Raw genomic sequence first — 7,440 nt, 5'->3', positions numbered from 1 at the left:
CCTGTCTCAGAGCTCTACAGTTTTTTGCTCTGAAATGCACTGTCAGCTGTGGGACTTTATCTAGACAAGTGTGTGCCTTTCCAAATCATGTCCAATCAATTGAATTTACCACAGGTGGACTTCATTCAAGTTGTAGAAACATTTCAAGGATGATCAATGCAAACAGGGTGCACCTGAGCTAAATTTTGAGTCTCATAGCAAAGGGTCTGAATACTTATGTAAATAAGGTATTTCATATTTTTTACAGTTCAAAAAACTGTTTCTGCTTAGTCATTATGGGGTTTTGTGTGTAGATTTGCTGAGGATTTATTTTTATGTTTTTATTTAATCCAATTTAGAATAAGACTGTAATGTAATTTTGAAAAAGTCAAGGGGTTTGAATCCTTTCAGAAGGATAGACTGCTTGGGCACTCTTGCCCCAGCAGGCTTACTGAGGAATTTTCTTGTTCTTTGTAGTAGGTTTTTTGTAGTAAGTTATAAGTAGGCCAAACATTTAGGTAATGGCCTGATCATGTATTTGTATTGTGTGTGTATGTCTTTTAATTGATTTTCATGTTCCCCCCCCCCCAACTCCCTCTCCTGGGATCTCTTGATTTGGGCGGCATACTGGTATTCTTGTTGTGACATTGATTGCCWTTGCCTTGCACGCCGAAGAAGGGCTCATATCAGAACGTTCGTGCACCCATAAACATTTTAAGTGTATTTACCTGAGTGCTGTCCTATTGCTGTCCTGTTCTTTTGACTAATATCATAGACTAATATTTGGTGCTAATTCACCAGTTGGAGAAGTGGAAACTCAAAACACATTAGCTAGATCACTACCTCTGAATAMAATTTTCGCTTGCAGTAGCAATGTTTTAATCTAACAGTAAAGTAATCACTAATGTCCTAAAKGAACGTTYCTGCCATAGCCGAATACCCAARGAGGCCGTTGTAATCAGGCAGCCGATGCACTTGCAATGGCCAATGCTCAAATCCATATCAATATCTCGGTTGCAAAATAGACCTCTGAGAAATACATAAAAATATACCTGCACAAAGGTGAGAACATACTCTCTCCAACTGTGACAAGTATTACTAAGGATAGATGTGTTTTTCTTAAAGCTAGGATCAGAACACGTTTTTTTTCTACAGGAGCGTAGTGGGAAAGGGTGTAAAAAGTGTCTCGCTCATTATCACTGCAGCAGGTCCAAGCGAAACAGGCACATGGGCAGGGCAGACACATTCATTAGAGGAATTATGAATCTTGTGCTTTACTGTTTGACCAAATCATTTAATAGCTAAATAGTTGACTAGCTAGCTAACGAGTGAGCTAAATAGCCAAACTTCAAYCAATGTTTCGAATTGGCTATCTATTTTGTAGCCTACCTTACTGGCTGTGCTCGCTCATCTGTCAACATCTGACTTGCAGTGACACATGCACACACAGAGTGGAGCGCTCTAGCGTCTTGAAAATGCGCCTCGGTAGAAGTAGGCTGTCATTTGATGTAAAGACATTTTGTACAGATTTTGCCTTGGTGGCAACAATTAAGCAGCTGCGGAAACACTGTTGCATTTTTTACGACTTAGGACCTGCGGACACCTTGTGAACTGAGCATATGGTTGGTGTAATGTGTGTGTATGTGAACCCAAGATGATTGTGAAATAAAACTTAAACCCGTTAACCGTTATAGCTTTATCTGTGAGGTGGCCTGGGATCTCAGAACCTTGCTTTTTTTTTTAACTGGTGTTTTCGGTAAATAAAAGCTATTTACAAAATAAATTTGTGTTTTAAGTGTTGACATGCATTTACTAGCCTACATCTCTGGAGAGCACAAAATAATCCATTGCGTGAAATGTGTCATTCAAAATATAGAGGTGTATTCTAATGCATGTACATTAAGACAACATGCCCCCCCAGTTACAGTATAACTGAACATGTAGAAAACTCACATTGTGACAACTACTAGTTGAGGATTTGGGAGGAGAGAGGGAATTGTTGGTGCTTTGGTGTCAACCAAAAAATGTAAACACAAAAACCCATTGCTGTTTCTCGGCTATATGGCACAAAGCAAGTCAATACATGTCTATCTCCCTRAGGGCTCTATTCAGTCTGTATCGCTGAAGACMTACAGATTGCGTGATAGAAATGTAAAGGTAATTTCTGATTGAGCCGACYTGCAGTGTTTAGCATGAACGCAGTCTCTGCTAACATGGGGATATTGTCTTAAAATGTCAATCACACTAACGCTGCACTTCCGCGATGCGGACTGAACAGAGCCCTGAATTCCTATGATGATATCACTCAGGGCATCTGACCACAGTCTTTATCAACAGTCATTTTTTTGTTTTGTTTTGATTTACTGTCTGTCGATTTGGGAACCGAGGGGGAATTTCTTCACCTTTTGGGGACCACTTTTCTATCTGCACTCAAAGGATATTTGTCGCAGGGCTCATTATTAATTGTTCGGTTCCTTTTCGTCGCTCAGCAGAGCAACGTAAGTCATTGATTTGTTCACCTTTGTGTCTGTATAGCCTTTCCCGAGGAGTGCACATGGCACTGTTTAGGCTGTTACATCTGTTAGTGTCAAATGTCTACTAAAAAGCTCATCAGTCTGGCACTTCAATTTAGCAAGCAAATTGCTGTCCATCCGTAATTATTGGGACAGCAGTGGTGATTTTAGCATGTAAATCTTAGTGGGGCAAACTCTACATATATRTTTTTAGATGCATGCRAGGAAAGCCACTACACAACACGAAACATTACATTAATTGTAGTGGCGATCTTAGCATGTAAATCTTGGGGGACAAACTCCCGATTTTTGTTTAGATGCATGCCAGTAAAGCCACAACACTAAACAATACATTAAATGCACTATAATGGTGAGGAACAGTGCCCACAAACTGTTAGGGCCTACATAAAACTGTCCCAACAGCAGAGCTTTCTTTTCAGCACCGTGGAGTGACTCTTTACCACTGCTACACCTGGCTATCAGTGGAGCCTTGTCTGGCGGTGAAAGTGTTCATTCAGCCTCATTTACTGCCTTTTTAAAAAGTGGTGTTTTTTTTTTCTTTTATGTCCCCCCCCCCCAAAACAAAAATATATCTTTATATATATATACAGTACCAGTCAAAAGTTTGGACACATCTACTTATTCAAGGGTTTTTCCTTTATTTTGACTATTTTCTACATTTTAGAATAATAGTGAAGACATTAAAACTATAAAATAACACACATGGAATCATGTTTTAACCCAAAAAAAGTATTAAACAAATAAAAAATGTAAAAAAAATGTTGATTCTTCAAAGTAGCCACCCTTTGCCTTGATGACACTCTTGGCATTCTGTCAATAAGCTTCACCTGGAATGCTTTTCCAACAGTCTTGAAGGAGTTCCCACATATGCTGAGCACTTGTTGTATGCTTTTCCTTCACCCTGTGGTCCAACTCATCCCAAACCATCTCAATTGGTTTGAGGTTGGGTGATTATGGAGGCCAGGTCATCTGATGCAGCACTCCATCACGCTCCTTCTTGGTTAAATAGCCCGTGCACAGCCTGGAGGTGTGTTGGGTCATTGTCCTGTTGAAAAACAAATGATCGTCCCACTAACAGCAAACCAGATGGGATGGCGTATCGCTGCAGAATGCTGTGGTAGTCGTGCTGGTTAAGTGTGCCTTGAATTCTAAATAAATCATGACAGTGTTACCAGCAAAGCACCCCCATACCTCCTCCTCCATGCTTCACAGTGGGAACCACACATGCGGAGATCATCCGTTCACCTACTCTGCATCTCACAAAGACATGGCAGTTGGAACCAAAAATCTCAAATTTGAACTCATCAGACCAAAGGACAGATTTACACCGGTCTAATGTCCATTGCTCGTGTTTCTTGGCCCAAGCAAGTCTTCTTCTTSTTGTGACGTGACTATCATTAATGTGATYACTGCTATTCATTGAATAATTACCTCCTATGTTTATTTATTACTCAATRAAATTAATCATGTAACAATTAATTCATTAGTAATTACGTTTCCTGAATTAACTCAAGAATATATTGATATACCAGTCATCAATCAATAATTTCCTCATATCAGTCTCACTCTGAGTGTTGCATAATCCTTGGATATCTGCACAAACCCTAGCCTAAGTGATGAATCAGCGATACACAAATTGGCTTAATTTTTTATGTACTAACTAACTAAACAATCACACATAATTACATAAATACACACACACGGTATAGGTTATATTGATTGCTAACATAATGCAATGAAAAGTCCCTGGTGGACTAACCCGATATGACGGCTTGTTACACAATGGAAAGAGGTGGGGAAAGACAAAGAGTGGGAGAAACAAAGAATACAAGACCAGAAACGCGTAGATGTCTTTCTCTGTTGAAACCACTCTATCCGTCTATGACGAGCAGTTCCATCATGTTGACACAAACTCTGAMCTCACTTGGGCATAGCTATTGACTGGCACAAGTTTTGCAAGTAAAACAATTCTCATTTAGAAGGCTAAAATCACATTTATATCTATTATATCAAAAATCTATATTTAATCATAAGTTTTACAACATTTAGATGTAAATCTGATATATACATTGAAAGATTTTAAAGTTTCCGTCATAACGTCTTTCTGATCATTTTAATGACATCACAAAATAGACACATTTTCTATAGTCTATCTGTCATAATTCCCAACATTTGGATATTGAAATATATTGTCCCAATGTTCATTGTTTGATGTTTTGGCAGTCTCTCTCTATTGTAACAAAGGGATTTTTAACTTCTCCATACTGATGGGGCAAGAGAGAGAAAGTTTACGACTGGTCYTTAAGTCATAAAACCGTCCCAACTCCCCCAGGAGAGGGGATTCTGGCTATCTTCAAACATTTGCCTAGCKGATGGGTCCTTTTGATCCTCACCAAGGAGAGAGTCATGACATTCTTATTGGTGTCCTTTAGTAGTGGTTTCTTTGCAGCAATTTGAACATGAAGGCCTGATTCACAGTCTTCTCTGAACAGTTGATCCTGAGATGTGTCTGTTACTTGAACCCAGTGAAGCATTTATTTGGGCTGCAATTTCTMAGGCTGYTAACTCTAATGAACTTATCCTCTGCAACAGAAGTAACTCTGGGTCTTCCGTTCCTGTGGCGGTCCTCATGAGAGCCAGTTTCATCATGGCGCTTGATGGTTTTTGCGACTGCACTTGAAGAAACTTTCAAAGTTCTTGAAACTTTCCGGATTGACTGACCTTCATGTCTTAAAGTAATGATGGACTGTCYTTTCTCTTTGCTTATTTGAGCTGTTCTTGCCATAATATAGACTTGGTCTTTTACAAAATAGTCTATCTTCTGTATACCAACCCTACCATGTCACAACACAACTGATTGCCTCAAATGCATTAAGAAGGAAAGAAATTCAACAAATTAACTTAACAAGGCACACCTGTTAATTGAAATGCATTCCAGGGGTTCTACCTCATGAATCTGGTAGAGAGAATGCCAAGAGTGTGCAAAMCGGTCATCAAAGCWAAGGGTGGCTACTGAAGAATCTCAAATATAAAACATATTTTGATTTGTTTTAGTTTTTTGGTTAAAACATGATTTCATAGTTTTGATGTCTTCACTATTATTCTACAATGTAGAAAATAGTAAAAATAAAGAAAAACCATTGAATGAGTATGTGTGTCCAAACTTTTGACTKGTATTGTATATAAAAAAAAWAATAACTAGCTAGCYTCAGCCAAGTTATTTTGTTAACTACCTTGATGTTGCAAGTCCCCTCAGCCTCCAACAGTTTCAAATTTGAACTTAGAAAATTCAGACTGCGACAAGATTCATCTGATGCCTTCTAAASGTAAAATATTATACTGCTCCCTCGATCTCGAGACGCTTGAGAATGCTTACATGCTGACCACCACCGCTCGCATTACGTGCACGAGTGTTGCAAAATAAATGTACACATACATGGTATTCAATCATTTCATCCAAACTGCTTGTGCGCTTCAATGAGCGTCTGGTCTAAAATAGAACTTGGTTGTGGGTGATTGAGCTCACCATGTGGTGATTGAAAGATGAACTGAGGTCCACACTCCAGTCCAGTTGGTGGTGGTAATGCACCATAAAGTTGATTGCCAACCGCTATATAAAAGAAGAAGACTGAAGGGAGAGATTACTAGAAACCAACTAGGTTTACCCTTTTATCTGTGGATTAATTGTCAGAGTAGAGGACTTTGTGCATTTCAGGTAAAATAACAACCCAAAAGTTTATATCTCAGGACAAATTAGCTAGCTAGCTAAATGGCCATGAATGTTTCATGCATTTTGATCTGTCCCCAAATTAATACAGTTGGTTCAGAGTTCGTTTTGATATTTCAACCTGCGTGTCCTGATCGCGTCAGGACAAAATCAACATGTGTACGATGGCATGCGCATGCCCGGTCTAGTCAGCATGTTAGCCAACAGAAGAAAACAAAAAACAAGTGGGAAGTTGAGTAGTCTCAACGAGTATCTATTATGTTGTGACGTGACTATCATTAATGTGATGACTGTTTTTAATCAAATCAATTATGTTTAATTATGTGATTTAAATGAATCATGTAACAATTAACTCATTAGTAACTTGGGGCACCACGGGAAAACTTATTTAACGATTTATTATCTCCTGAATTAATCTCAATCTATAGATAAGAATATATAATATAATTACAATATAATATATCCTACAGTCACTTATTCATGTATTATTACCTCAGTCTCATTCTGAACGTCATTGACCTCATAAATCTGCACGAACCCTAGCCTAAGTGACCATTCAGCAATACACAAATTGGCTTATTTATTTWCTAACTCACTAAATAATCACACACAGTGTAGATTATTTATTACAAACATAATGCAATGAAACACAGTCCCTAYTGGACTAACCCAATATGACAGCTTGTTACACAATGGAAAGGGGGTGGGGAAAGATAAGGAGCGGGAGAGACAAAGAGAGTGGATTTATCGTACATAGTTGAAAAATACACTCACTTTAAATATGGATATTTAATACCCTAACAACCGCTTATTCAAAAAAGGAATGAAATACATATTTACGCGTAGAAGTCTTTCTCTGTTGTCTCTCTGTTGAACTCGATAGTTCAATGTGGTGGTTCGATGTAAGTCTCTGGTGGTCCACCAGAGGTCACAATTTCCTTAGTAGTTGTAGCCTTCTTTTGTTCTGGAGTATTCGTTAGAACGGATCCATCAGAGGTGTATCACACAGTGGTGATAGGGAATTGTTCTTCTTTCCCGTCTGGGTCAATTATTCTACATAGACTACTTTAAATTACCCAACTGTAGAGATTTAACCATTGGTAACGTATTTAYCTCACGCTGCACATAGACTGGTCTCAATGGTTGATTATTCAGGGTACAGCTAGGACCACTTTACACACCGGCAGCAACCCGGTATGT

Source organism: Salvelinus sp. IW2-2015, linkage group LG15, assembly GCF_002910315.2.
Source record: "Salvelinus sp. IW2-2015 linkage group LG15, ASM291031v2, whole genome shotgun sequence".
Classification (NCBI taxonomy): Eukaryota; Metazoa; Chordata; class Actinopteri; order Salmoniformes; family Salmonidae; genus Salvelinus; species Salvelinus sp. IW2-2015.
The sequence above is the reverse complement of the archived record's forward strand: the minus strand, read 5'-3'. Positions refer to the sequence as shown.